At 36.5% G+C, this 26,753-nt stretch overlaps 1 protein-coding gene and 1 long non-coding RNA gene across 4 annotated transcripts in view; one reads left to right on the top strand and one right to left on the bottom strand.

Moving 5' to 3' along the window:
* The window catches only part of LOC118763058, a 47,730-nt gene extending 27,800 nt beyond the window's left edge, over positions 1-19,930 (bottom strand). The window contains exon 1 of the long non-coding RNA XR_004998812.1: positions 18,947-19,930. This is a non-coding gene — a long non-coding RNA (uncharacterized LOC118763058). The remainder of the gene's footprint in view (positions 1-18,946) is intronic.
* A 650-nt stretch (positions 19,931-20,580) lies between these two features.
* Positions 20,581-26,753, top strand: part of LOC115210902 (serine-rich adhesin for platelets) — a 102,914-nt gene continuing 96,741 nt past the window's right edge. For 2 of the 3 annotated variants that reach the window (XM_029779678.2, XM_029779676.2), the window contains exon 1: positions 20,581-20,671. The gene's annotated coding sequence lies outside the window, so the exon portion shown is untranslated. The remainder of the gene's footprint in view (positions 20,672-26,753) is intronic. The other variant, XM_029779677.2, reaches the window with a different exon arrangement.

Raw genomic sequence — 26,753 nt, 5'->3', positions numbered from 1 at the left:
ATTCATCATAGTCCTCCAGGCAATAACAGAGGAATTCATGATGGGTTGCTCCTCTAGGCTCATGACCTTCTTCTTATACCCAAATCACTACCAGAACTAATGAAGAAATTTTAAGCATGGAAACAAGGTCCAGAATCGAAAGGTCTTAGAATAAATCTATCAAAAAACCAAAGTCTTAGTAAGTAGGAGAGCAGACAAATCACAAATCCCTTCAAGTAGATGGCCTTGCTCAATCTGTAGAAAGGGTTTGGGTAGTAACTCCATAAAATGTACTTGGTGTAAGCTATAGATACGTAAGAGGTGCAGCAATATCAGAGGAAGGTTAACAAGGAAAATAGTTTTCGCGTGTGGAAGGTGCACAGGTACAGTTAAAACCAAAAATGTACAGAAAATAGACTCCATCAAATACCAGGGTGAAAATTAGAAGTGGTTGATAGCTTCTGTTATGTAGGTGACCAAGTTAGTTGCAGGGGCGGATGCCCAAAGGCTGTATCTGCTAGAACAAGAATAGGCTGGGCAAAGTTCAGAGAGCTCCTACTTCAGTTGCTAACAAAGGGCCTCACTTTTGGAGTGAACGGCAGATTGTATGATGCTTGTGTGAACAGTGATGCTACATGGCAGTGAAACATGGGCTGTGACCACTGACGACATGTGAAAGCTTGAAAGAAATGAAGCTAGTATGCTTTGCAAGATGTGCATTTACAACAAAGTGTAAGCATCTTGAAAGAAAAGGAGGCATTAGATGTGGTGCAGAAGAGAGACAACTTCCCTAGTATGGTCATGTGATGCATATGGTTGAGGATAGCTGTGTGAAGAAGTACTGATTTCTAACTGTGGAAGAGGTGAACCCAGGAAGACATGGGGCGAGGTGGTGAAGCATGATGCTTGAAATGTTGGGCCTCAGAGAGGCAATGACAAGTGATTGAGACCTTTGGTGATATACTGTGCTTGAGAAGACCTATCAAGCCAAGTGAGATTGCAGTCATGGCTGATGCCAGTATTACATAACTGGCACTTAGAAGGACCCTTTGAATGATAGGTGACATGCAGTGCTTGAAAAAACACATGAAGCCTTGTGAAGTTGTCAAGGCCAATGCCAGTGTTGCGTAATTGGCACCCATTTCAGTGGCACGTAAGAAGCATCCTTTGTACTTTGGGCCTCATAGAGGCAGTGACAAGTGACCAAAACCTTTGGCAATATACTCTGCTCAAGAAGTCCTGTCAAGCCAAGTGAGATCATAGTCACTGCTGATGCCAGTGTTTCATAACTGGAAATCTTTGCTGGTGGCACGTAAAAAGCACCCACTACACCCTTGAAATCATGCCAAACCAGATTGGAGCCTGGTGCAGCTTCCCAGCTTATCAGTTTTCAGTCAAACTGTCCAACCCATGCCAGCATGGAAAACAGACATTAAATGATGATGATGATGATGATATATAAACATATGTGTGGCTGTGGTAAGAAGCTAGCTTCTTGACCACATAGTTCTGGGTTCAGTCCCACTGCACTGCATGGCACCTTGGGCAAGTGTCTTTTACTATTGCCCCAGGCTGACCAAAGCCTTGTGAGTGGATTCGGTGGAGCCCTTCATATATATATGTGTGTGTGTGTCTTTGTGTCTGTGTTTGTCCACCAACATCACTTGACAACCAATATTAATTTATTTTGGATGATGGAATGTACCACATGATAACTGGCTGGCTGTGGCTGCTGGAGCCAACCTGTCAGTATTTAAGAGTGAAAAAAAAAAACACTTCATTCATTCACTGTCACTTGACACTTTAGGAAGAAGCAGTGACATCTGGATTTACTAAGCGATGGTTTGGATTTATTAAACAAGAGATTTTGTGTAAAACTCTGTCCCAACTCATTTTGGATACATTAAGCAGCCGGATTTATTATCAGTGGATTTATAAAGCGGGATCTACTGTGTATATATATATATATATATATATATACACACACAAGCAAAAGGCACCCCCATCCAATGGACAGTGCTGAGTTGTCAAACATTTAAACCAAATTTTCTCAAAACAACTTGTCCAACCATCCTTTTCTGTGGTATTATTTCAAGCCAGCCGGCTTTTTTGTGCAAACTGCACATGCATTTTTCTTGCATACGTGTAGTATCGATCACAACAGCTGATGTACTTGCGTGTACAAATGCATGTTCCCACGGCTTTATCAATCGCATTCTCACCTGGAATCTTTTTTGTAATTTTTTCAAGACTTCTACATGCCCTGATACTGTCAGTATCTACATATCAAATTTGAGCACAATCAGATTGAATATGCCCGAGATCCTAGAAGACACACACACAGACAGACAGAATGGATTTTATTTAATATATATATATATGGTGTGCGATGGGTAAATTGTCGCCATTTTATATTTTTAATTTCACACATGCACATTGTTTTTAATTTTGGTGACTACACAGTATAGTAGGATCAGTTGGGTACTGTCTGTGAGAAAAACAGCACCATAACGCAATTCATTCTGCCAGAAATTTAGATATGACATCCTGTACTGCTTGGCATTCATGCCGGAAGTTCCAATATAAACAAATGGTGAACACACAGAACAACTGCTGGCCTGCCATGTCCTCAAAACATGTATTGAGAGTGATTAAAATCAAATCTCCAGTCAACATCATGTTGTTTAGAATGATCACTAGTTATGGTGACATTATGCTACCATTCATCTTCCCACACAGCCTTGACTCAATATGAAAGCCTTACATCAAGTGCCTTTAGGAGGTAGTGCTGCCCTGGGTCAAGAGGGTGGCTGCTAGAACACCCTATGTCTGGCAACAGGACTCTGCACCATGCCACACAAGCAGGAGGACCCAGTCATGACTGTCAGACTATTTCTGTGATCACATCACCCCTAACATCTAGTCATTCCCTAGACTGCAACCCCCTTGATTATTATGTGTGGGGGCGCAGTTGAGTGAGAGACCAACAAAACTCCTTGTAACACCAAAGATGAACTGAAGGCAAGGATTATGGCAGCATTTACCAACTTAAACAAGCAGACCATCCAGCAGAGTTGCAGGAGATTCTGAAGTTGTCTGGAGGCTGTGGTTGAAGCCAATGGTGATTTTATTGAATAAATTTACTCTTTAGTGTTTGATGATATCTTTATGTAATTTTGGTAAATATATCTGTTAAAATGAGATGTCAGTGTTATTTTATTTTTGTGTAATTTAGACGACAATACATTCATCACACCCTGTATACACACACACACACACACATATACAGTGCCCCCACTTATGAAAGACCTTAAGAACTTTGAGACTGACTTATGGAACATTGTAAAGAAGTTAAGGTTTTGGCATTCTTCTAACCCCTTCCTTAAATGACCACATGACCAATGTTAAACAATCTCCCAATGTACACATCCTTGTAGACAAAACAAAAATATTTATGAAACAAACATTTCCACACATTCAAGACTCCTCACAAGTGTCATCACCAAAGCATACAAAAAACCTGTAATTCCACATACAATGACATAAACACACAGAAGCAAAGGGGCTAGCTACCTGCCTTAAGATAGAGGATCACATGGACTGCCTCACAACACGACTCCTCCACCATTACATTTTAGGACCATAAGTCTAATTTTCATTCTAACCCCAAATGCAGGCTGATCAACCCCTCTAAAAGTGAAATAGGTATTATTAGCAAGCATATACTCAATACTATCAACTCTGTCATCAGAAGGGCTACAGGATCGACTCAATGGAACTCCAGCACAGCTGTAATACCCTGGTTCCATAGTATTGAGAATAAATCAACCTGCAAATTCACCCAGTTTGACATTGTTGACTTCTGCCCATCCATATCTAAGCCCCTCCTACTGAAGGCCCTAGCTTTTGCTTGACAAATTACCAGCATTAGCAATCTTGATATCAGAATCATCATGAATGCCATAAAGCCAATTCTGGTCCATAAAGCCAATTCTGGGTGAAGAAACGTGATCCATTGTGTTATGTTTTATAGGGAAGACTGATAGGGCTGAAATCGCCGACCTTGTCGGGTTACACATTTTGGATACCCATCCACATAGGTCAGCTCTGAACATGGACGATGGCCTGGCTATCTCAAGACATATGAATGGCCATGCCATGGACAGGTTCAGGAAAGACTTGATAAAAATATTCAAAGAGTTTGGCTTGTCTGCAACAGTTACTACCAACCTGACTACAGTCGATTTCTTGAATGTAACCTTAGACCTGAAAATGGACAAATTCTTCCCTTACAGGAAGCCTAATGAAGAAATGGTATATATCCACAAGAGCTCACCACCTCCTGCGGTAATTAGAAACCTGGTTTCAGGCATTATCAAACAGGTGTCTAAACTCTCAGCTAATATAGAGATCTTTAATGGGGATGCCCCCCCACCATACAATGATGCTTATGTACATGGACGAACCCCAAGAGAATTAGGAAAAAGAAAATAATCTTGTATAACTCCCCATTAAACTTGTAGCCAGGGGCTTCCTGTCATTAATAAAGAAACATTTCCCCAGAGGCCATAAGTATTACAAACACTTCAACCCCCATAATATCAAAGTAAGCTACTCCTGCTTAGACAACATTGCACCTAACATTGCACACATCAACAGACGTAAAAACGCACCCACACAACCCCCAACCCCAACCTGTATCTATGTGTGTGTGTCTTTGTCACCCCTTACTGCTTGACAACCAGTGTTGGTGTGTTTAAGTGCCCATAACTTAGTAGTTCGGCAAATGAGACCGATAGTGTAAATACCAGGCTTTAAAAGAAAATAAGTACTGGACTTGATTCATTTGACTGAAATTTTTCAAGGCAGTGCTCTAGCAAGGCCACAGTCAAATGACTGAAACAAGTAATAGAGAAAATATATATTATATCATCATCATCACTCAACATACAGATTCCATGTTGGCATGGATTAGCTAGTTTGACAGGGCCTGACAAGTCACAAGGATTGCATCATGCACCATTGCCTTCTTTGGCTGGATTTCTATGGGAAGATGACCTTCCTAAATGCTAGCAACTTTACTGGGTGCTTTTTTTATGGCAACAACACCAGTGATGATCATTTTGTAACCTGTAAGGCTAAGACCCTAAAGGAGAGAGAGTAAGTGGAATAAAGGAATGGTAAGAAGGGAGGCTAGGGGGATATGGCAGGGAACAGGGACAGGGAAAAAATTAATGACAAGGAATGAGTATGGATTGTGAGTGAAAAGAGGGCAGGAAAGGAGCAAAAGATTAGGGTGGAGAGGCATAGATGGAGAGAGAGAGAGGTGAGGAAGAAGGAAAGAGGAAGGAGAAAGAGAGGGGAGGAAGAAAAAGAGAGGAGGGAGTAAAAGAGAGGAGGGAGAAAGAGAGAGGAAGGAGAGAAAGCATGAGAGAAAGAAAGAGAAAGTGAAAGAAAGAGAGAGAAAGAAAGACAGTGAGAGGAAGTGAGGGAGAAAGAAGGAAGGAGAGAGAGGAAGGGGAGAGAGAGCATGAGAGAGACAGAGGGAGGAAGTGAGGGAGGAGAGAGAGAGCATGTGTAAATATAAATATATTAATTCAAGTGATAAATCATATTAAGCTTGTTTTGAAAAGTAAAATCACTCAAAAGCTGTAAAAAGTTGATAAAATCATTTTTACTTTTGCATTTTGTTTTTTCCTTTCTGTTCTCTTTGTTTAGTTTTTCTCATTTTCTTTCCCTCTTTTTATTGTTTTCTTTTTTCAAATTTTTTAAACATTTTCTTTTTTTTTCTCTTTCTGCTTTATTTTTCTCATTTTCTTTTCCTTTTTGTTTAGTTTTCTTAAGTTACCAAATTATATTCTTGAATTCCATATCATAATCTTTTTTGCAGTAGAATTTAAAAAAAATTAAATGTAAGTAAATAAAACCTGAAAATACTAATAAAGAAACTAATCTCTAAAAAAAATAGTATACATTTTCATTTTATACAGACTAATGTTTTTATCCATATATTTCTGTTGTGTGATAGCTTACAGTGTTTGACCCATATTTTGTTTAAACCCTTGCACACCAAACAATTTTCTTTTAACACTTCCTTAGCACTCCACAAAATATAGCTTTGCTTAATTCACACATAAAAGTGGCTGTACTGTCAATATAGAAGTATGTCTCCAATACATTCATAGTATTTGAGGAGTCCTCACTGTCATCTTTTGACCTGGTAGATATACCAGTCAAATCACATTCTACTTTTTTTTTATAAAAGGAAGCAAACATTAGATAATGTAGTTCTAGAATATAAAGAGACAGGATAGTCAAGACTGGAACATGTGATCACAGATACCTCAGATGAGGAGTATCCAAACATTGGGCTGTGAACCAGTATTGGGCCATGGATCATTTGGTTCCAAGCCACACAGAAAGAATAAATTTTAAAATTTTATTTCTATATCATTGACTATTGCAGATAGCCAGCTATTTTTGCTTTATGTATGTATTATATATCATCATCATCATCAGTAGCAGCAGCATTTAATGTCCATTTTCTGTACTAGCATGGGTTGGATGGTTTGACCAGAGATGGTAAGCCCAGGGGCTACACCAGGCTTCACCATCTGTTCTTGCATGGTTTCCACATCTGGATGCCCTTCCTAAAGCCAACCACTTCACTGAGTGTACTGGTTGTTTTTTATGAGGCACCAGCACCAGTGCCTTTCATGTGGCACCAGCACTAGTGTCTTTCATCTGGCACCAGTACCAGTGCTTTTTTATGTGACACTAGCATTGATATCAGTTAAATTAAATTATATATTATGGACTTTACTGTGATTTGTTACCTGCATGATCTCCAGATCCCTAGACAAAATTGTCTTTTATCAAACCAGTCCATGGTGCAATGAAAGGTTGGGGGCTGCTGCCTTGAATTAAACAACAGCAGCCATTCATATTATTTGGTATAGAGTTGAACTTATAAAACCTTGTCAATACCAGTTAGAATCCTTGAGAAAGGCATGAATGTTACACATAGAATAAGCTGGGTAAGTAATGAAATTAATGGTAAATAATAATGATCATTTAGATCTTTTGAAGTATCATGGCTGAAGAATGAGATGCAGATGTTCAGATTTGTTGTTTAACCCCAGATTGGCTCTGATCAAGTAGATCTACTGTCGTTGTCAAAAGGCGATCCAGCTTTGACCATCTCATTTCTTTTCAAATATAGTGTATTTATGTATACCCTTGGTAGGCTGTGATTTGAAGAAGATTTGACAGTTATTTCTTCTGAATTGTGCACAATGTAAAGGGTTGTGAACAAAGTTGTTGTTGTTATTGTTGTTTAACCTCAGGTCTGCTCTGATTGAGTAGAGTTATGATTATGATCAAAGATTACCAGCCATGACCATCCTGACTTTTTGTATATCAAGCACTACATTATATAAGATAATAATGTGTCATCTGAGGGAAATTTGGCTAATATTTTTGTAGGCAAGCAGCTGTGTCTTGTTGTTGTTGTTATTGTTGTTGGTGGTAGTGGTAGTTGTGTCATTGATGTTGTTTGGCCCATGTCAGCCTTAATCAGACAGATCAATGATCAAAGGCATTCTAACCACAATTTTATTTTTGTATTCTTCTCCCTGTGTACAGGAAACCCAGAGTCCAATAGGGCTTTTTTTTAAGACTGTGTGGTGTGATTTGATAGATGTTTGGCAGTTTAATCGATCATGTGGAGGCTCTCTTGTTAGTACTTTGCTTGTTGTTGGTAACAGTGTTGGTGTTGGTGTTGTTGATGATGGTGGCAGTGATGGGGGGTAGTGCTTCTGATAGTAATAATGTCATTGGTGGTGATTGTGATGGTTGATGATAGTGATCAGTGGAAGTGTTGTTGAGGGCAGTGGTGGTGTTGTTGATAATGATAATGTTGTGGTTATTGCTATTGTTATTTGAGTCCAGATCAAGCTCAGTTGTACATATTTAGAGACTAAATGCTTCAGAGATGAGCTTAAATTTCTGCTTAGCTAAAAATATCACATTTGACAATGATGGAACAAGAATGTCAGCTGCATGAACATTACTGCATGTAAGAGTCAAGGAACGGCAGCAGCTTCAAGTAAGCTAAGTTTCAGATATAGTTCTTCATGGTCTCACTTTAGCGAAGTGTTTATTTTTTTATTTATATTTTCTTCATCTTCTACTTGTTTCACTCATGGGCCTGGCCATGCTAGGCCACTGCCTTGAAGGACTGTAGTCAAATAAACTGACCCTAGTACTTAATTTTTATTTATTCTATCAGTCCTATTTGCCAAACTGCTAAGTTACATGGATGTTAACATACCAACATTGATTGTCAAGCGGTGGTGGTGGACACAGAGACACACACACACTCTCATATGCGCTCATATATACAACAGGCTTCCACATGACTTCTGTCTACCAAATTCACTCATGAAGCATTGAAACCAAACTTTTGTATGAGCGTGTGTGTGTGTGTATGTGTGTGGATATGTATCTATGTACCTGTGTGCATGTATGTATGCATGTCTAAGTACTGCCTAGTCTACATCATTGATCTCTCTGATAACCTCTTACCCCTTTAACACTTATACCACATGCCCCTCTATTTCTTGTTCCTTGCACTACACATTTCTAACACTCGTCTATCAATTGCCCACATGACAGTCAACCATGCCCCTTTTACCCATGCCTTTATCTCTCTGGCTTTTGCTTCATGTACCCAAGCCTCTATTCTCACCTCTCACTTCATCTTGTCAATCACACTGATCTATGCAGTTGGTTGGACTAAATATAGCAGTGGTTGTCTCTTCTGTTTGACATGTATTACACTCTTCATTGCTCATTTCCTGTTTGATATACATTGCATTCTTTTACCCAGATCTTTATTGCTCGTCTACTGTTTCTCATCAGTGTATTTTTTCACCCATACCTATTGCTCATCATTGAATCACTCCCTCCTTTTCTCAGTTTTCCCTGTACTATGATGCTCTAGTGCAACTGAAGATAGCAGTTGATCTCTTCTTTTTACTGTACATTGCTTTCAGCCAAGATGCAACTGCATCTCTTCCTACCCTCTCCCCTTTACTCCTTTGTATTACTCACTGGCACAGGACCTACCAACATTCCATTCATCATGCCACCTCCCACCTCACTCAAATTCTTCAGCTCATCTCATTGTAATTGGGTAGGTGATTACACTGAGCCACTTATGCCCAGTTCACTCTATCTGCACCCTCTCCTCCTGTATTGCTTATTATCACTCCATGTTACTCTGTCTGCTAGTGTACTCTTATTCCTTTTTCTCTCACACATCCTGGTTCACAGACTTTCATCACCTCCTTGCCATCTCAGTCATACAGCCTTGAATTGAGGCGCAATGGCCCAGTGGTTAGGGCAGCGGACTCGCGGTCATAGGATCGCGGTTTCGATTCCCAGACCGGGCGTTTTGAGTGTTTATTGAGCGAAAACACCTAAAGCTCCACAAGGCTCTGGCAGGGGATGGTGGTGATCCCTTCTGTACTCTTTCACCACAACTTTCTCTTACTCTTACTTCCTGTTTCTGTTGTACCTGTATTTCAAAGGGCCGGCCTTGTAACTCTCTGTGTCACGCTGAATATCCCTGAGAACTACGTTAAGGGTACACGTGTCTGTGGAGTGCTCAGCCACTTACACGTTAATTTAACGAGCAGGCTGTTCCGTTGATTCGGATCAACCGGAACCCTCGTCGTTGCAACCGACTGAGTGCTTCCACAGCCTTGAATGAAAAATGAGTACTCCTCTAATTCATTACACTATCATATCATTTATGCCCCTATCACTCTTGCTTCTCACTCTGTAAAGAGGCAGATAAATGAGCAGACATAGCGTTGTGAGGCCAACTTTAATTGCAACCAGGACATGGCTAACTTTCTAACGCTAGTGTCAAGGAAAATACATCCAGTATACTCTGTAAAGTTATGAGGACATATATTTCTAGTTCTGGTGACATGAAAAAAGCCACCCAATTCAGACTGTAAAGTTGTTGATGTATGGGTATCTAGCAGTAGAAACCAAATATAAATGAAACATGAGCAAGATGAGGTACCCCATTACTCATTCAACCCATGGACAGATGTAGAATAGATGATGATGATGATATATATAGTTATATGATATCTGGAGGATTGGGACATGACCTAGATATCCATATAGTTAATCAGGTTGTCCAGGAAGAGGTTATACCCAATGACTGGTGTAGCAACTGCTACAAAAGTAAAGGTAATGCCATAGACAGAAGTAATTACTGAGATATCAAATTACTGGACCAGATCATGAAAGTTATAGAAAGGGTCATAGCTTAACTAACTTGGAAGAAACTTAACTTGGATTAGATGCAATTTGGTTTTGTGCCAAGGAGAAGCACCACTGATGCTATCTTTCAAGTAAGACAACTACAGGAAAAGCATTTAGCAGAAAATAAACTGCTGTATGGGGCATTTGTTGATATGGAGAACACCTTTGATGGGGTCCCTTGTTCTCTCATCTGATGGTCAATGCAGAACCTAGTTGTAGGTGAGTGTATGAGAAAGCTGTCCAAGCCATGTACAAGGTTATTGTTAGCAAAGTGAAAGCTGGCAATGAGTATAGCAACAAATTTAGTGTGCAAGGAGTTCACTAAGGATCAGTTCTCAGCTCCCTCATGTTCATTATAGTCCTCTAGGCTACCAGGCCATAACAGAGGAATTTAGGACTGCTTGACTTTGGGAGCTCTTCTATGCTGATGACCTTGTTCTTATAGCTGAATCTCTACTTGAATTAGAGAAGAAATTTCAGGTGTGGAAGCAAGGACCAGAATCATAGGGCCTTAAGGTTAAGTTGGCAAAGATCAAAGTATTAATAAGAAGAAAAGCAGAGCAATTACTAGTGCCTTCAAGGAAATGACTCTGCCCAGTATTTAGAAAAGGTGTAAATAAAAATTCCAAATGGTGTACCCATGTAAACTATGGGTACAAAAGATGTGCAGTGGAATCACAGGAAGATTAACAGAGAAAATTGTCATTGTGTGTGGCAGATGTGCAGGTGCAATAAACACTAAAATGTACAGGGCATAAACTTCCACAAATTTTTTAGAGGCAGTAGATATTTACCTAAGTGACCAAATTAGCAATGGAGGAAGTTGTTCTGAAAATGTAGTTACTAGAATAAAAACCAACTGGGCAAAGTTCAGAGAGCTTTTGCCTTTGTTGGTAACAAAGGGCTCCTCCCTCAATTTGAAAGGTAGATGGTATGAGGCATATGTATGAACAGCTATGCTACATGGCAGTGAAACATGGGCTGTGACTACTGATGACATGCAAAAACTTGGAAGAAATGAAGCTAGCATACTACACTGGATGTGCAATGCAAGTGTGCATGTACAACAAAATGTAACTGTTTTAAGAGAAAAATTGGATATAAGAGGCATCAGGTGTAGTGTACAAGAGAGAAGGCTGCACTTGTATGGTCATGTGATGCATATGGATGAGGACAGCTGCATATGAAGTGCTGATCTCTAAATGCAGAGAGAACCTTTAGAAGAGGAAGGCCCAGGAAGATATGGGATGAAGTGGTGAGAAATGATCTTCAGATGTTGAGCCTCACGGAGTTCACAGAGGATAAAGACAATTGGCAATTTGCTGTGCTTGAGAAGACAAGCCCAGCTTAGTAAAACTGAGGCCATAAAGGCATGTCATCTATGCCCATGCCCCTCCTCTTCACATAATCCTCCACTACCCATGCTGCATTCTCCTCCATCCTCCCTCACATACCTACCTGCATACAGTATGGCTCCATTGAATCTCTTCCTCAAAACATATCTTAATATCCATTCCCTCTACTTGTGCCCACTCATTACATTCCTCTCTTCTCCATCTACCATTATCTTTTTGTAATCTTGTGAACTCATTCATCCACTTAGCCACTCCATGTCTCAGTCCACTCTCCCTAATTTGTCACATCTCTCTCTCCTCACCTGGGATAGCTTTGTTTCCCCTGTAATTTAAGACTCCATTCTTTTGTCCCTCCAATCAGTTGAGGGGTCTTCTTGTCTTGCAAATTACTTGGTGATCTCAGTGCTGCTGGTGTTATGTAAAAAGCACCCAGTATACACTGTAAAGTGGTTGGCATTTGGAAGAGCATCCAGCTGTAGAAATTATGCCAAAGTAGGCAGCAGAGTTTGGTGCAGTCTTCTTTTAGTTCCTGCTGAATTCACCTTAAATCATAATGATGATGATGATAATATATATATTATATTATTTGAGAAGACCCATCAACTGATTGGAAGAGAGTAGTTTGGAGGGACAAAAGAATGGAGTCTTAAATTACAGGGGAAACAAAGTTATCCCGGGTGAGGAGAGATGTGACAAATTAGGGAGAGTGGACATTGTACATATATATATATATGTATGTGTGTCAATATATATATGTACAATATACATAGGCGCAGGAGTGGCTGTGTGGTAAGTAGCTTGTTTACCAACCACATGGTTCCGGGTTCAGTCCCACCTTGGGTAAGTGTCTTCTACTATAGCCTCGGGCCGACCAAAGCCTTGTGAGTGGATTTGGTAGACGGAAACTGAAAGAAGCCCGTCGTATATATGTATATATATGTATGTTTGTGTCTGTGTTTGTCCCCCTAGCATTGCTTGACAACCGATGGTGGTGTTTATGTCGCCGTCACTTAGCGGTTCGGCAAAAAGAGACCGATAGAATAAGTCCCGGGGTCGAGTTGCTCGACTAAAGCATGGCCGCAGTCAAATGACTGAAACAAGTAAAGAATATACACACACACACACATATATATATATATATATATATATATATATATGAGTGGGTATTGAAAAGTTTCTGGTTTTGGGTAAAAGAAAATCAGTTAATTATACTTTTATTCAACAATATTCCCTTCTCTTATTGCAGCGGTTTTTCAGTTTTTCTAAGCCATGTAAAAAAACTCGGAAGGTTGGGCCTCCCTTAAAGCCAAGAACTTTTCAACACTCCCCCCACCTCGTATGTACAACATACATATATTCATATAATACTTTATATATATATATATATATATATTATATAATTTAAATACATGATTTTCGAAACTACTAATTCGGGTATCTTTCTCACGTGGCGCATCTACAACAGGGTGCCAAGTTTAATAGACTTAAGGGAAAAGTGAGTGAAGATTGCTTTGACATTCAGACATATTTCAAGGGCATTGGCGGTAAAATAACTGCAAGCGGGAATCGAAACTGGATCGCGTATTTGTTTCGACTAGAGCTTACATTCTTTTCCTTTAAAGTTTAGCTTTAGGAACGAAGAAGAAAAAAAAGAGTAAAATTCATGAAGCAGAATTTATCTATTAAAGAAGATAATTCACACCCTAACTACTCGGAGTTCGTAACGCGTTTATGGTTGTGTATGTGTGTGTGTAATAACAATAGTTCTTGACTAGAATTCGAGCTAGGTAACTCTTACCATATCAGAAGAGCGTGCATTGAGATGTGACTGTACTACTTTCTTCTTTGAGTATTTGTTTACACGCAATATCAATTTTAATTTACGTAAATATATTAGAGGTATTGACAATTCATTCAACCATCTATATACACACACACACACACATATATATATATAGACAGATATAAATATAGATGTGTATGTGTGTGTGTGTGTATACACACCTGTGTGGTTGTTTTTGGATAAAGCGGCGAATATTTAGAAGAGCTTTCAACATGTGAAGAAAGCGCATCAGGTTGTCACTGGGACAACGAACAAAAGAAAAAAAATTTTTTGCAAACAATGGCGGCAGAGCTATAAAGAAACTGGGAAAGGGAAGAGGAGGAGAAGAATGCAACGAGAGAGGGGGAGAGAGATGGAGAAACGAGAAAGATGAAGGAGTAATAAGAAGTGAAAGAAAGGCGGAGGTAGGAGAAAATTTTAAAGTCAGAATGAGGTGGAGGAAAGGAGTAGAGAGATAGAGAGGGTGTGGCCAAGAAAGATGGAGATGTAAGAGGGAGAGTTATAGTAAGAGTAGAAGGCGAAAGGAAAAATAAGGCGGGGAAGGAGAAGGTAGAATCAGAGAAATAAAGAATACGGAACAGCAGGCAGTAAGGAGGTTCGATGGAGAGAAAGAGAATAATAGAATAAAGTAAGATGATGTTAAAAAAGAAAGGAAATAAGACTGAAAGATTGAAGGGATAGAATGACGAGAAGTCGAGTCAAGAAAGAAAAACATGAATATATAGTGAAACGAACACAGTGAGAGGTGAGAATTTTTTAAAAAATGGGTGGTAGATGTAGAGAAAATATAGAAATGACACAGGAAACGACGAAGGAATGAGTGAAGAGTGGATCAAAGAAGTAAGAGAAGAGAGAAGTCTGAGAATATAGTGAAGAAAATGAGGGATAAGTTCAGATATATGGATATGTAATGTATGAAGGAAAAAGGAACGAAGGGGAGAATAAAGGAAGTTAAAAGGAGAGAGGAGAAATAGAGAAAAGAGAGTGAAATAAACGAGGACAAAATAGTTGCAAAGAGAGGAGGGATGAGGTAAGCCAGAGAGAGGGAGAATAGATAGGGGAAGAGTGAAAGGAAGAGGAGTAAGGATCGGAGTGAACGAGCGAAAGGCAGAGGAAATGACTATGAAGAAGTTGCGAACTCCAGTGAGAAATATAAGAAGGAAGTGCGACGGAGCTAGGGTAGAAAAGAAAGAAAGCCTGAAAGTCAAAGAGAATAGGAAAGGCCGAGCTGTAGAAGCGAAGTTAATAAAATAGTAACAAATAGTAATAATTCTGAAGTAAATTATTAAAAATGATGGAAATCGAAACAAGAATCTTGTGAAAGTACATAAAATAAGAGACGTGTTGACAAAAAAGCTAAAGCTAGCTGAAGGAAATGAACACAAAGAAGAAAATAACATTATATCAGAGGTATTATTACTGAAATAGTTATTGAAAGAATCAGATATGGTAAAGAAACAAAGTTAGAAAGGAAAATGTTGAAGAGTTTACCGATCGAAGAAAATAATATATACATTGAAATATAGCAGAAATACGAACGTCAGAAGGAAGAGGGTGGGAAAGGACGAATAAAGAGTATTGGGAGCAGAAGGAAAAAAGTATGAGGTAAAATAGAGAGGGGAATTTAGTGACGTTGAACGTGGATGCAATTTGAGTAGGATTTAGAGATAGAGACAGATAGAAAAAGAGAGATAATGATTGACAAGGTCGGATGGAGAAGAGGAGGAGGAGAAATTACTGAGTGAAGTATAGGGGATATTTAGTGACATCAAGTGTGAGGTTGAGTGCGGATGCAATTAGAGTAAGACGAAAGAGCGAGAGAAAGGAAGAGTGTAGAAGAACGAATTGAAGAAGGAGGTAAACATATTACTCGCTCAAAACAGTAGCAGGTGAATGAGTGAAAGAAAGAGTGAAAAAGCTTAAGTACTAAGAAAAGAAGACTAATAAAATCATACAGAGGAGAGTATAACAGATCAGTGAAGGAAAGAGTATATAATTAAAGAAGTGGTAGCAATTATGGTAAAGAAGGGGAGGGATGTGATGGAAACGGAAACTTGTAGAGCTGAGAGACAGCATGGCAAACTGTCATGGCGCAAGTTGTGAAGTTAGTATACGCTTCACTCATAACCGACTCCATTTCAACCTTTATTAGACTTTTACCTAAGTAAATTAAAAATCTATATTGCTGCATGTCATAGTATTATTATTCATGGTAAGATTTTAAATATTAAAAAGAAAAGTAAAAGAGAATTAATCAGGTAATAAGAGAAAATATTTTCTTTTTCATTGAAGACAGCTACTCAATTCTCTTTGGGGAATCTAATATAAAACGCCACGTGTCTTAACGCAAAATCACGTCTAAAAAGAATCATTCTTCAATTTTTAAAAGGGGGGCAATATTATTTGGTTAGGAATTAGATCATTATGTAAGAAAAAAACCCCAATTGTTTTCCAATCATTTAATTTTTTTTCGCACATAATTTCATTATACTCCCTCCCTCCCATTATAATTAGAAAGCAAATCATCGATTAAACACCAAACAGGTAAAAATCTATTAACAGAAAATTCGAAATATTATATAAGAAAAATCATCGTCTTGGATGCTTAAACTTAAAAATTTTTTTTATATATTATGGAAAATGAAGTAGAAATCAATAGGTTTTAGGGTGGGCAGTAGCTTGTCTGCAAGTTGAAAATCAACGATAGACACACCCAACTGCCGAAGAAGTGAAAAAAATAAACAAGACAAAAAAAAAAAAAATTCCAGGTAAGATTTTCTGAAGCCAACCGGAGCACTTTTCATTACGGCGGGTGTTAGAGCTGCAGTTGTAATAACTGAATGTTCTCCCTCCCCATTATGTCCGTCAGGCATGAAATTTCTCTTGATGAATTTCTACACCCTCCTACTGTATACATTTATTTTTATTTTGATGGACGAAAAAAAAAAAATTGGAAGTTGAAAATAAACAGACGCATGCATAAATAACGTCTTTTAACACCAACTGACCCGACCACCCGTTTATAAATATACACACACACACACATATGTATATATACACGGGTGGTCGATGATAATGGTTGAATGTGAGTGTATGTGTATTATATATATATATATATATATATATATATAAAACGTTCGATAGATATATGCGAAAGAAGTCACTTGTAGAGATGCGGAGAGAGAGAAAGGCAGATATAGATAGAAACAAGGAAAATGAGATGGAGAGATGAATAGAGGCAGAGCGAATAAGAGTGATAAAATGGGAGCGAGATGCTTAGCAGTGGTCGGAGAAAAACGAAGAGAGAAAGAAAGAGAAATTTAATAAAACGAAGAAGAAAAGCAGATAGAGAGAAGAGTGAGTGAGTTTTTAAATAAAAAGTAAGAGAGCAATTGTCTCTTGAGACATAGAAGAAGAGTAAAAAATAAGTTAAGATACTCGGCTAGAAGAGAGACAGAATGACTAAAGTGTGACGAAATAGTGAAAGACAGAAAGGACTGGCATAGAAGAATAAAAAGAGAAGTTTATTAGTATGTCGATGATATTGATGGCAGCAAGCTGTGTTGAATGGGCCACGTAAATATGGCAGAGAAGATAAAAAAAAGTCACTTTTTAGTTCATCTATCTACCCTTCTATTAACATACACTCAGAAATCAAAATTATTGTGGTTGTCTTAGTAGCACTAAATGGAAGAAACAGCGCCAACTATGGCTCTGTGTGTAATATATACACACCACACACGCACAAACATAAACTATACAACCGTCAATCCTAACTAAACTGCCAATAGATTTAGAGTAATAACTCGGGTACGACGTAGCTACTATCTGCGACATTTGTGTCGCTTGCAAGAAACCCTTGGGAGAAAGAACTCGGCTTGTCTCGTGGCCACACTGAAGACCGCTGCAAACATCGGATAAAGGATATGGTTACATATATAATCTTCAGTGTATATGGGTAAATGTCACCGATTACCGACTAAAGATGAGAGCCATTTCTTTGTGGGGCGTTATGTAGAGCAGCAACAGCTTACTATCATAACTATCTTTATTAGTTCATCCATAATATATTTTTATAAACATTTCCACCTTCCGTCATAATAACTGTCGATTCCAGAGCAGGAAAGCTTTTGTAAATTATGTTATGAAACTCTTACTAATGTTAGCTATCATCCATACGTTATTCTGCTATCGATCTTTGTGGTGGTTGGTAGTGGACAGGATAGAAAGTGGCTTGGTTACACACAAAAAGAAAAAAAAATGGAGAAATTGTTTGCAAACTCAAAAAAAGAACGGAACTTAGACTCTCCTCTAGAAATGTAATTCGCCTGGTTTCTATTACCAAGAAAATTTCGTTAACTGTAATTCATCTATGGAAAAAGTAGAAAAGTATTTAATTTCATCCCATTACGTGCGCACGTCAGTTGGCTACATACACATACTCAAAATGGATATAGATGTATATTATTTTTGTTTGCATATTTAGTAAATAAAATAGGAAGATGTGACATTAATGCGTTTCAAGGACTTTAGAAACTTAAGCTTCCAGCTTTATTAGAATCTCAGCTGGATCGCTGATTTTATTGCATTCAGAACTCTGACACACTCATGAAACTACAGGGTACGCCATACACAAACACACACATTATATATATATATATATATATATATATATATAATGAACGTATGGCGTATTTATTTTATATACGTAATATATCCTAAAACAAAAGTGCACAACTGAAGAGTCCATAAATGAAAGATTTAAGTAAAATATCTATAATTCTGGCTAGAGTTTCTCCAAACGACTATTGGATAAAATACATAGCTATAAAATACTGTCCGCACAAATTTGTTCACTACATGGTCAAAATGTGTCCGCTATAAAGCATCGAAAAGAGGAGAAAGTTAATAAAAAGAATTTAAAACAAACAATATTAATACGAGTAGCAAGTCGAGTGTGAAGTCATACATAGTCAAAGGGTGGAATTAGTTTGAGTAACGACCAGAAACGCTGTTAACCACTACGTGGACGATAAGGGTGGAGCGACTGAAGTGAAGGCCTGCCACTCGACATTCAACCCTGCATCTCGCTTTTCACCCCCTCCACCCATAAATGAATAATAAAGAGACAGGAGAAAACCGCTTCCATTCGGCGGCAGCACACTGTTGCATTGGCATTTATTTGAATTCAAAATAGCCTAGCTGGCTACAAAAATCCCTGCCCTTCTAACCAACCAGCCATATCAAACTGTCCCATATTAGTTTTCTAAACCGTTATTATAATTCGCTAATAGATAAATCGTCTAAGAAGGAATATAAAAGAAATGCGTCAGACAAGTATTGATATAGGAAAACATTATAATTGATGTAGTTGTAAATAAAAAAAAATAAATAAAATAAAAATTTCATTAAATGTCATAATTACTTCCCATATACTGGACAACAGGTTAAATAAACTTTGATGCATACTCTTTTTCTTTCTTTCGGGATTTAATTTTTGAGCTGCTGAGTTTTCAAGTAAATTTTAACCGATAATAGTCGCATCTGAGGAAATTCCTAGTAAATTTAAACTCTTCAGGAATATAACTATTAAATATAAGCATAGATAGGACGGGTGAAATAATGCAGCTAATACATACACGCAAATAGTATACCTATATAATTCTACTCAGTTATTACTTACAACCTGGCCTCAATATTAGCAAAATGGTATAGTGTGTGCATCTAAATCGGATAGTATTTCACTTTTTGTGATAAACACCCACCCATATAACTACAGAAATGTATGTAGATATATTTGAAGGAAAATTGAAGACCACGTCCAGGACAAAATATGTTCCATCCGAACTGCCTAAGTACCATATTCAAAATATTCCGTCAATCATTATACAAATACTTTTCTCCTAGAATAATTTCTTCTACGCAAGCTCTTTATTCATTTATTATCATGAAATAAAACAGATTTTCATCCCACCGGTACGCCATGTTGGGCCGAATGAGAAACTTTGCTTAATGACCAGGGAGGTGAGGAAGGGTCGAAAGGTTAACTTGTTATCCACGTGTACTGAACTCTACTGTTTCGAATATACTCATTTTTATTCTTCCCAATAAATTTCAGCGAAGCTTACATTGTTTTTATTTATTATTATTATATTAGAAGCGGGCTAATTTTTCATTTATTGAAAAGAAGATGCAAAATATAATTAAGAGATTGTTACTTAATTCATCAATTTTGTTTCTTTCCCGTATTAATTTATAATTGAAACAAACTGTCAGTTTCATACAGCCCCAGCAATCAAAAGAAAAAATATTTCACGCACTCACATTAGATTTATAATTTATGATTTTAAACTGGTAGAAATATGAAGTTTTAGGTTAAATTAGACATTTGTTCAAATATCTAAGTCTAAAACTTCATGCAATAAAAGGTACTTAATCTCAATATTTTATTTTCAACCCATTTTGCCGAAAATATTTCCAAAATTCATATTGATGAATTGAATTAATTATATCCACAATAGTTTTTAAGCACGCAAAAAGCAGAAAGGGGGAAATAAAACTCAGTCATGGTCTGAAGTTGATTTTTTAAATAGGATTTTGGTTGACATTCACTGGTGTGTGGCCATCGAAAATGAAGCAACTGCGTGAATAACACAATTTCACAACTTGTAAGGGAAGAGTAATATGAGGATTTTCAATATGAAGATAAATGAACATTACTTTCTGCATGTTCGAAGTGTAGGTTCATATTTAATTCAGGAAACCAACAGGCTGTTTTTCTTCACGGTTAGCTCACTAAGACGATGATCAACAGTAAGTTACCTGATCGAGAGCTAACTAACTTACGAGTAAGACACATTGATATTGTCTTCTAAATTGTCACAATGTTTAGTATTTTTACCCTTTCCAAAATAAAGCCATCATTTGAGATTTTAAAAAAAATACAATTCGAAATGTTAGTGAGGTTCGAACACGAGATGGTAAGGTAGAAGTTTAACCCTGGGATCGCGCCACTAACAGGCCTCGTTCCCAGAATTCCTGACCTAATTAACGCATGCCCAGTAGCAGTATTGCAAATGGCGGCGGTTGTTATTGTTCGATGGCGTATGTGATACAAGTGACTTCGTAGGAAGGTTTAACACCTTTAAAGGTATTTATTTTAAAATTTATTCGTGACAAGGTCTTCTCCTTGGATTACTGAATTCAAAACAAGTAATGCGAAAGCGTTTTGTACAGTTTATCATGGTAGTATTTTGAATGTTTCGCAACAGCGTCGGGGGGTAACCTCGGATTAAGAGCATTTTAAAAAGATAAATTAAATTTCTATACTGATTGAAAAAACGTAATAGTTCATTCTACTTTTTACCCATTATTTTCAGAGTTTTATTTGATATTGTTCGAAGTGTATTGCGTGTCTGCTGTTTCATTTTTCTATACTGTGTTGTCCTTCAAAGCTGACAGTAGTCGGAACTCACTGGAGGTTGTGCGGTTCCGCCTCGTTTCTGGTCGCGACCTTATGGGCTCCACTCTCGAGGAGTTTTGCGTTCGTATTTATGGTAGTATAAAATATGAAATAATTTAATTGTTCAAGTTTATCTCGTACCCTGCCTTCACACGCCCGTTTGAAAACTTACTTTTAAAATGCAATGACCAGCACTGGTTGATAATCTAACTGAGCGTGGCAGGGTGTTAGCTTTAGGACTGTGCCGAAATTTCGGCCTCCTTTCAATATTCCAAATTTAAGATGTTGGCCTTATTTCATACAAACTGACTTCACAACCCATTCGAAGAGTGTTTCGCTCTAATCTTTGTATCTCCTTTTGTAGAAACGCTTGTTTGGTTATTTTTCTTTCTTCTTTGGGTTTCCAGTTTCCACCTCTTAACTCATTAATCTTGAGCAGAGAATATTGTTTAGTGAGATCAGTCAAGGCGTTCTAGTTTGTTGAACTGGCCAGTAAAGGATAATAGAAGAGAACTATATCTTTGCTGTGTCTATGTGGTTGCATGAGTTTTAGTATAGTTTATGTTTGCTGTTTTTTGTCCATATGTCATTCGAAGCTGTTGCTCATTTTTCTTCTCAAATTCTTTTATATAACAATATGTTTGAATGTCAGCCTATATACAAGCTCCAGTCATTTGTTTATACGTCCATGTGTGACATGATTTTTGGCTCTTGTTGTCTCCTCCTGACTATTATCAATAAAAACACTGTTAAAACCCACCTCATGTCAGGTAAGTAGAAGCAAGGTGGGGCAGGTCTCAGGCCAATCTGATTCTACTTTTAAAAGTGCTTTTTTTTTTTAATGATATTAAAATTTAATAAGACAGTGGCGGCAGTGGTTGTTTTCAGTATGTGTGTGGGGGTGTATATATGCAAAAGTTAACAGCGACTCTATTTTTAATGATCGAACGCTTTATTAGACTTAAAATGGATGATAGTCAGCCTGCCATGGAGTTGAAATCATTCTGTCTCCATTTATATTTTTACTTTTAAAAAAATTGTATTACTTTTCAATAAAATCAAAAAATTAATTTTTCCCGGGGTTGTTGCTGAAAAAAAAAATCAAGTTAGGAAGGTTTTGCTATTTAACCACTTCCTGTTTAGTTGATAATGTTTATTATTGCTTATATCTTCCTATTCGATGCTTATTTGTTTGTTGGTAATCCAGATATTTCGTAGTGTGGATTGTGTTTGCTGTTTAATAATCCCTCCATTTTGGGAATATGTCTCTAATTCTGCTTTGTTAACATCACTATTCTTGTGTACCCTAAAGGAGTTTTGACAGGTTGGCAGCTTTTGTAGTCGATGAAATCTTAAGTAATTTTTTTTTTTTACTAAAATGCTGAATTCTGAGAGTTGTCAACTTCCGCTAATGAAAATAGATAATTTACTTTACGTTATAATTTGAAATGTTTTCCAAATCAATCTGAAAGCCTGAATTTTAGATTCGTTCTTAAACCTGTTATTATTGTTGCTTTGTTTCTCTCAACCAAATCTTTATGACAGTTTTTTTTTCATGAATCCACCGAATTTATAATAAAATGGAAGTCATTAACAAAAGTTGGTTCGGTTAATGATTACAGATATTAAAAAAAAAAAAAAATTATAAATTACCGTGATAATTTTGTTTTTCAAACTAGAGTACATTAAATTTTAGGTATTTGTATCTATAATAAGCTTTCATATCTCGATTCTCAAAACAGATCTTGAATTGTTTTCAATTTGTATCTTAATTAGTAATACTGATTATCTTTTTCTGTATCCAACCATTCATGGAAATTTTGTAGGTCTAAACAAGTTAAATAATATTTGTAGCTAGTAATTTATCATTGAACTAAGTTGCATATCACTCATTCTGGTCGAAAGAGCCTCTCTGTGATCACTCGATCTGCTAGAAATAACATCCAAAATAGACAGGCTGGTCACGGGTAGAATGCGGTTGGTCATGTCTTCTCGATCACGGTTGACTCGGTGCTTAACAACAGACAGTAACATTTATGTTGACAATGTTACCCGGTTGTTCAACCGTCAATATTGATTACAAATGAAAATAAATTTAGTCTCAGATTGTAATAAATTCAACATTTTGAAACAGTTTATATAAATATCGTTGTATATTAATTTTTATTGGATATATTTTACTGTTCTATTTCTATCGACGACTTTTTCTCATTTTGTTTCAGTTTCTACAAGTAGTTAATAGGTTTTCCCCCTCTCCCATTAAAATAAAATTAAGACTTCGAAAGACAAAAAACAAAAAAACTCGTTTATTATAACTGGTCAGTTAGTGTATGTACTGTTGCAAAATGTTTAGATTGTTTGGTATTAATAATATGAAAGAAATGTATTTCATGTAGGTCATCATATATTGCCTAAATACTAAATACTGAGCAGCCAATGCTGGACTTACTATATGTTCATCCTGTAGGCTAAATTGTGATAGAACTAATTAATCAGTGAGCAAAAGCCAATATCTAAAAACAATGTTTGAATTGGCTATTTGAGGTACCTTTAAATTTTTCGTGACTAAATGGTTAATGAAATTTATATATAGCTTATGAACTTCAATTAATTTAAAAAATAATTTTAGGGGATATTATCAAAACAACTAACTTCGTTGACTTCAAGTTGATATTTGAAAGATTAAAGTTTTATATAAAAAGTTTAAATATCACTTTAAAATGGATCGATTGGTATCAGAAGAGTTTAAAATGTTTGTTGTATAATTTTATTCAGTTTTAGTTAAAGAGCCAGTTCATTTTGTTGTGTACTGTAATGTCTCAAATATTTGAAGATGCCACATTATATTTGTTAAATGAACAATTATTTTAAATTTGGGACTTTCAGCTTTGTTGGAAAGTTCACTTTAACAAGAAGTTCATGTGTAGACTCCATTTCACAAACATCACCCCTGTTTGATCCACATATGTACCAGGTAATTAAGAGGGAAACTGTAGGACATAAATCATTTTTTGTTTTTGCAATTGAAATATAACTGCAGCTTCCTTTATATATTTTAATGAAATTGTATTTCTGTCATTTATAATTGACTAATTTCATAAAGTATCATGCTACTTGCATAAAGTTTGGTCTTTTTCTTGTACATATTGTGTTTTAGTTTTTAGAATAGGTACATTGTATCTTTGCATGTTAGAGGCACAATAAGCATCCACTATAAATCACTACTTCAAGAAGTCCTACCCAACCCATGTCAACATGAAACGAAGAGGCAGATGTAAAAATGAGTATGACAGTAAGGATGTCCTAAGTTTTGCAGCATCTTTGATGCATTTAATTCTTCAAGGCTCATTCAACAAAGCTGTGCTTGGAACTTTGGTGGTAATTGTGATAGTACTGTATAATTGACAAATGTCTCAGATTGAATTGCTGAATGCACATCCTCCTATGATTCTGAAGAAAGCAACAATAAAACCATGCTGAATCTAGTCTCCTTCAATCACCACCTAAGAAATGAGGTATTTTGTGATGCCTCAATGAATTAAAATATAAAATTCTATTTCTTGGATTTGTAGCTTTTTATGGCTACATGCAAGTTTTGCTGGATATCTGACACAGTTTCAATGAAAAACTGTTTTATTGATATGAGAAAGTATATGTGAATTAGTAAAAAAAGCTTGCAGTAATATAGCTTATTCAGGAATGGGTAGTTTAAGTCTTAGTGGAGAGTAAAGGATGTCTGAGTTATTATTTGAGCAGTGCAAGAGAACAGAAACAGCTGTACTGATTTATAGGTAAAAATCATGTTATATCAAATTCAATAATACATGAACATTCTGAATTCAAATCATGTGAAGGTTAATTTTGCTTCTGTCATTCTGATGCTTCGTTTAAGTGCCAGGTCAGCTGAATTACCTATATCCTTCCATAGAGTTTATGACCTTGTGCTTTGTGTTAGAAATCTATATTTAATAGGAGAAATAGGTTGGAATAACCAGTTGATTTGAGTCAGCAAGGTCTTGTGATCAGTTTGGCCAAGTATCATGTTTTCTATTTAAAATTCATTGGATTTGAGCGGTAATATTTAAGTTGGTGATTTAAAATGTGTTGCAAGTTTAACCTCGACAGTGATGCAGAGCTAATTAAATCAACCATTTGCTTTTTTCTTTTTTTTACCTTTCCAAAATGTATACTTTATTGTATGTTGAACTCTCTGGAGATAATTTTGAAAAATTAAAAAAAAATTGTAGCTCTGTGCAAAAGCAAAAAAAGTAATAAATAAAACAAACACTTGGAAATTTCATAACAGCTTATTGATGTTTAAAAAAATATCATTCTTGATCATAAAATGAAATCTCAAGGTAATTTTTGATTTACAACAATTAATAATCAATTTTCCTTGTTCTTTTACTTAAAAAGAAGGAAGCAGCATTAATTGATTAAAAACTATGAAGAAAATATTTCTAGTAATGAGATGAAATGAAATATGTATTTAAAAAAAAGTCCTTCAGCAGAACTCTACATGTACTCTCTCTGATAACTCAACAGTGATTGATTTCATGCACAAACTAGGTTAATGTAGGCTTGTCCCATAATAAAGAAAGAAAATAATAATCAATGGGGCAAATGTTCTGTGAAGCCTTAAAAGTTGATTCTACACTTTGACTAAGTGAATAGTTTCATATCAATAAAATAATAGATTTGTCAGTCATGTTGAAGTTATCCTAATCCAATTTGTCCTGTTTTAAAAAGAGAAGACGACGCAGGACTGGCTGTGTGGTAAGTAGCTTGCTTACCAACCACATGGTTCTGAGTTCAGTCCCACTGCGTGGCACCGTGGGTGTCTTCTACTATAGCTTCAGGCCGACCAAAGCCTTGTGAGTGGATTTGGTAGACAGAAACTGATAGAAGCCCATCGTGTGTATATATATATATATATATATATGTGTGTCTGTGTTTGTCCCCACAACATCGCTTGGCAACCAGTGCTGGTGTGTTTATGTCCCTGTAACTTAGCGGTTTGGCAAAAGAGACAGATAGAACAAGTACTAGGCTTGCAAAGAATAAATCCTGGGGTCGATTTGTTTGACTAAAGGCAATGCTCCAGCATAGCTGGTCAAATGACAAACGAATAAAAGAATTTGTGACTAATGTGTTTTCTCAGAGAATGAGTCTTTAGATAACTCTAAATTTTCAGTTTATTTGAAGTTGAAAGTTTAAACATTTACTAGAGTTTTAATAAATAATTTTTGCCTGCTTCTTGAATTGATATTAAAATATGAACATAGAATGATTGAAGTAAGCAGGTTCATTTTGATCTGCTAATATATAGTAAAAGCACAAGGCTTAACGAAGTTCTAGATCTGTCTAAATATGGTGATATCACTTAATGTTGCACATTTTTATTACTTTAAATTATTCAATTTATTCAATTGTAATTGTCATTTTTCAATATATTCCCATTTGAAAATACATCCTTATGTCCTGTTCTATAAGTTGCATTGATGTTTAGAGCAGCACTTGCTCCAGACAAATGTTTCCGTACCTAACATACTCAAATTTTGTAATTTCTGTTGGTTTTTGTGAATTTTGGTTGAACTCATCTTCAATAGTTTTCTCATTGATTATCAATAACATACACACTATAGACCTATAGTCTTAGTTTTATTCAACATATTCCCATAAATCTTTTATATTTCTTTTTATGTCACATCCTGAGAAAGCCTATTTTTATTGAGTGAAACTAAATCAAGGATTGATATTATCTTAACTG

This window comes from Octopus sinensis, linkage group LG4, assembly GCF_006345805.1.
Source record: "Octopus sinensis linkage group LG4, ASM634580v1, whole genome shotgun sequence".
NCBI lineage: Eukaryota > Metazoa > Mollusca > Cephalopoda > Octopoda > Octopodidae > Octopus > Octopus sinensis.
The sequence above is the reverse complement of the archived record's forward strand: the minus strand, read 5'-3'. Positions and strand labels throughout refer to the sequence as shown.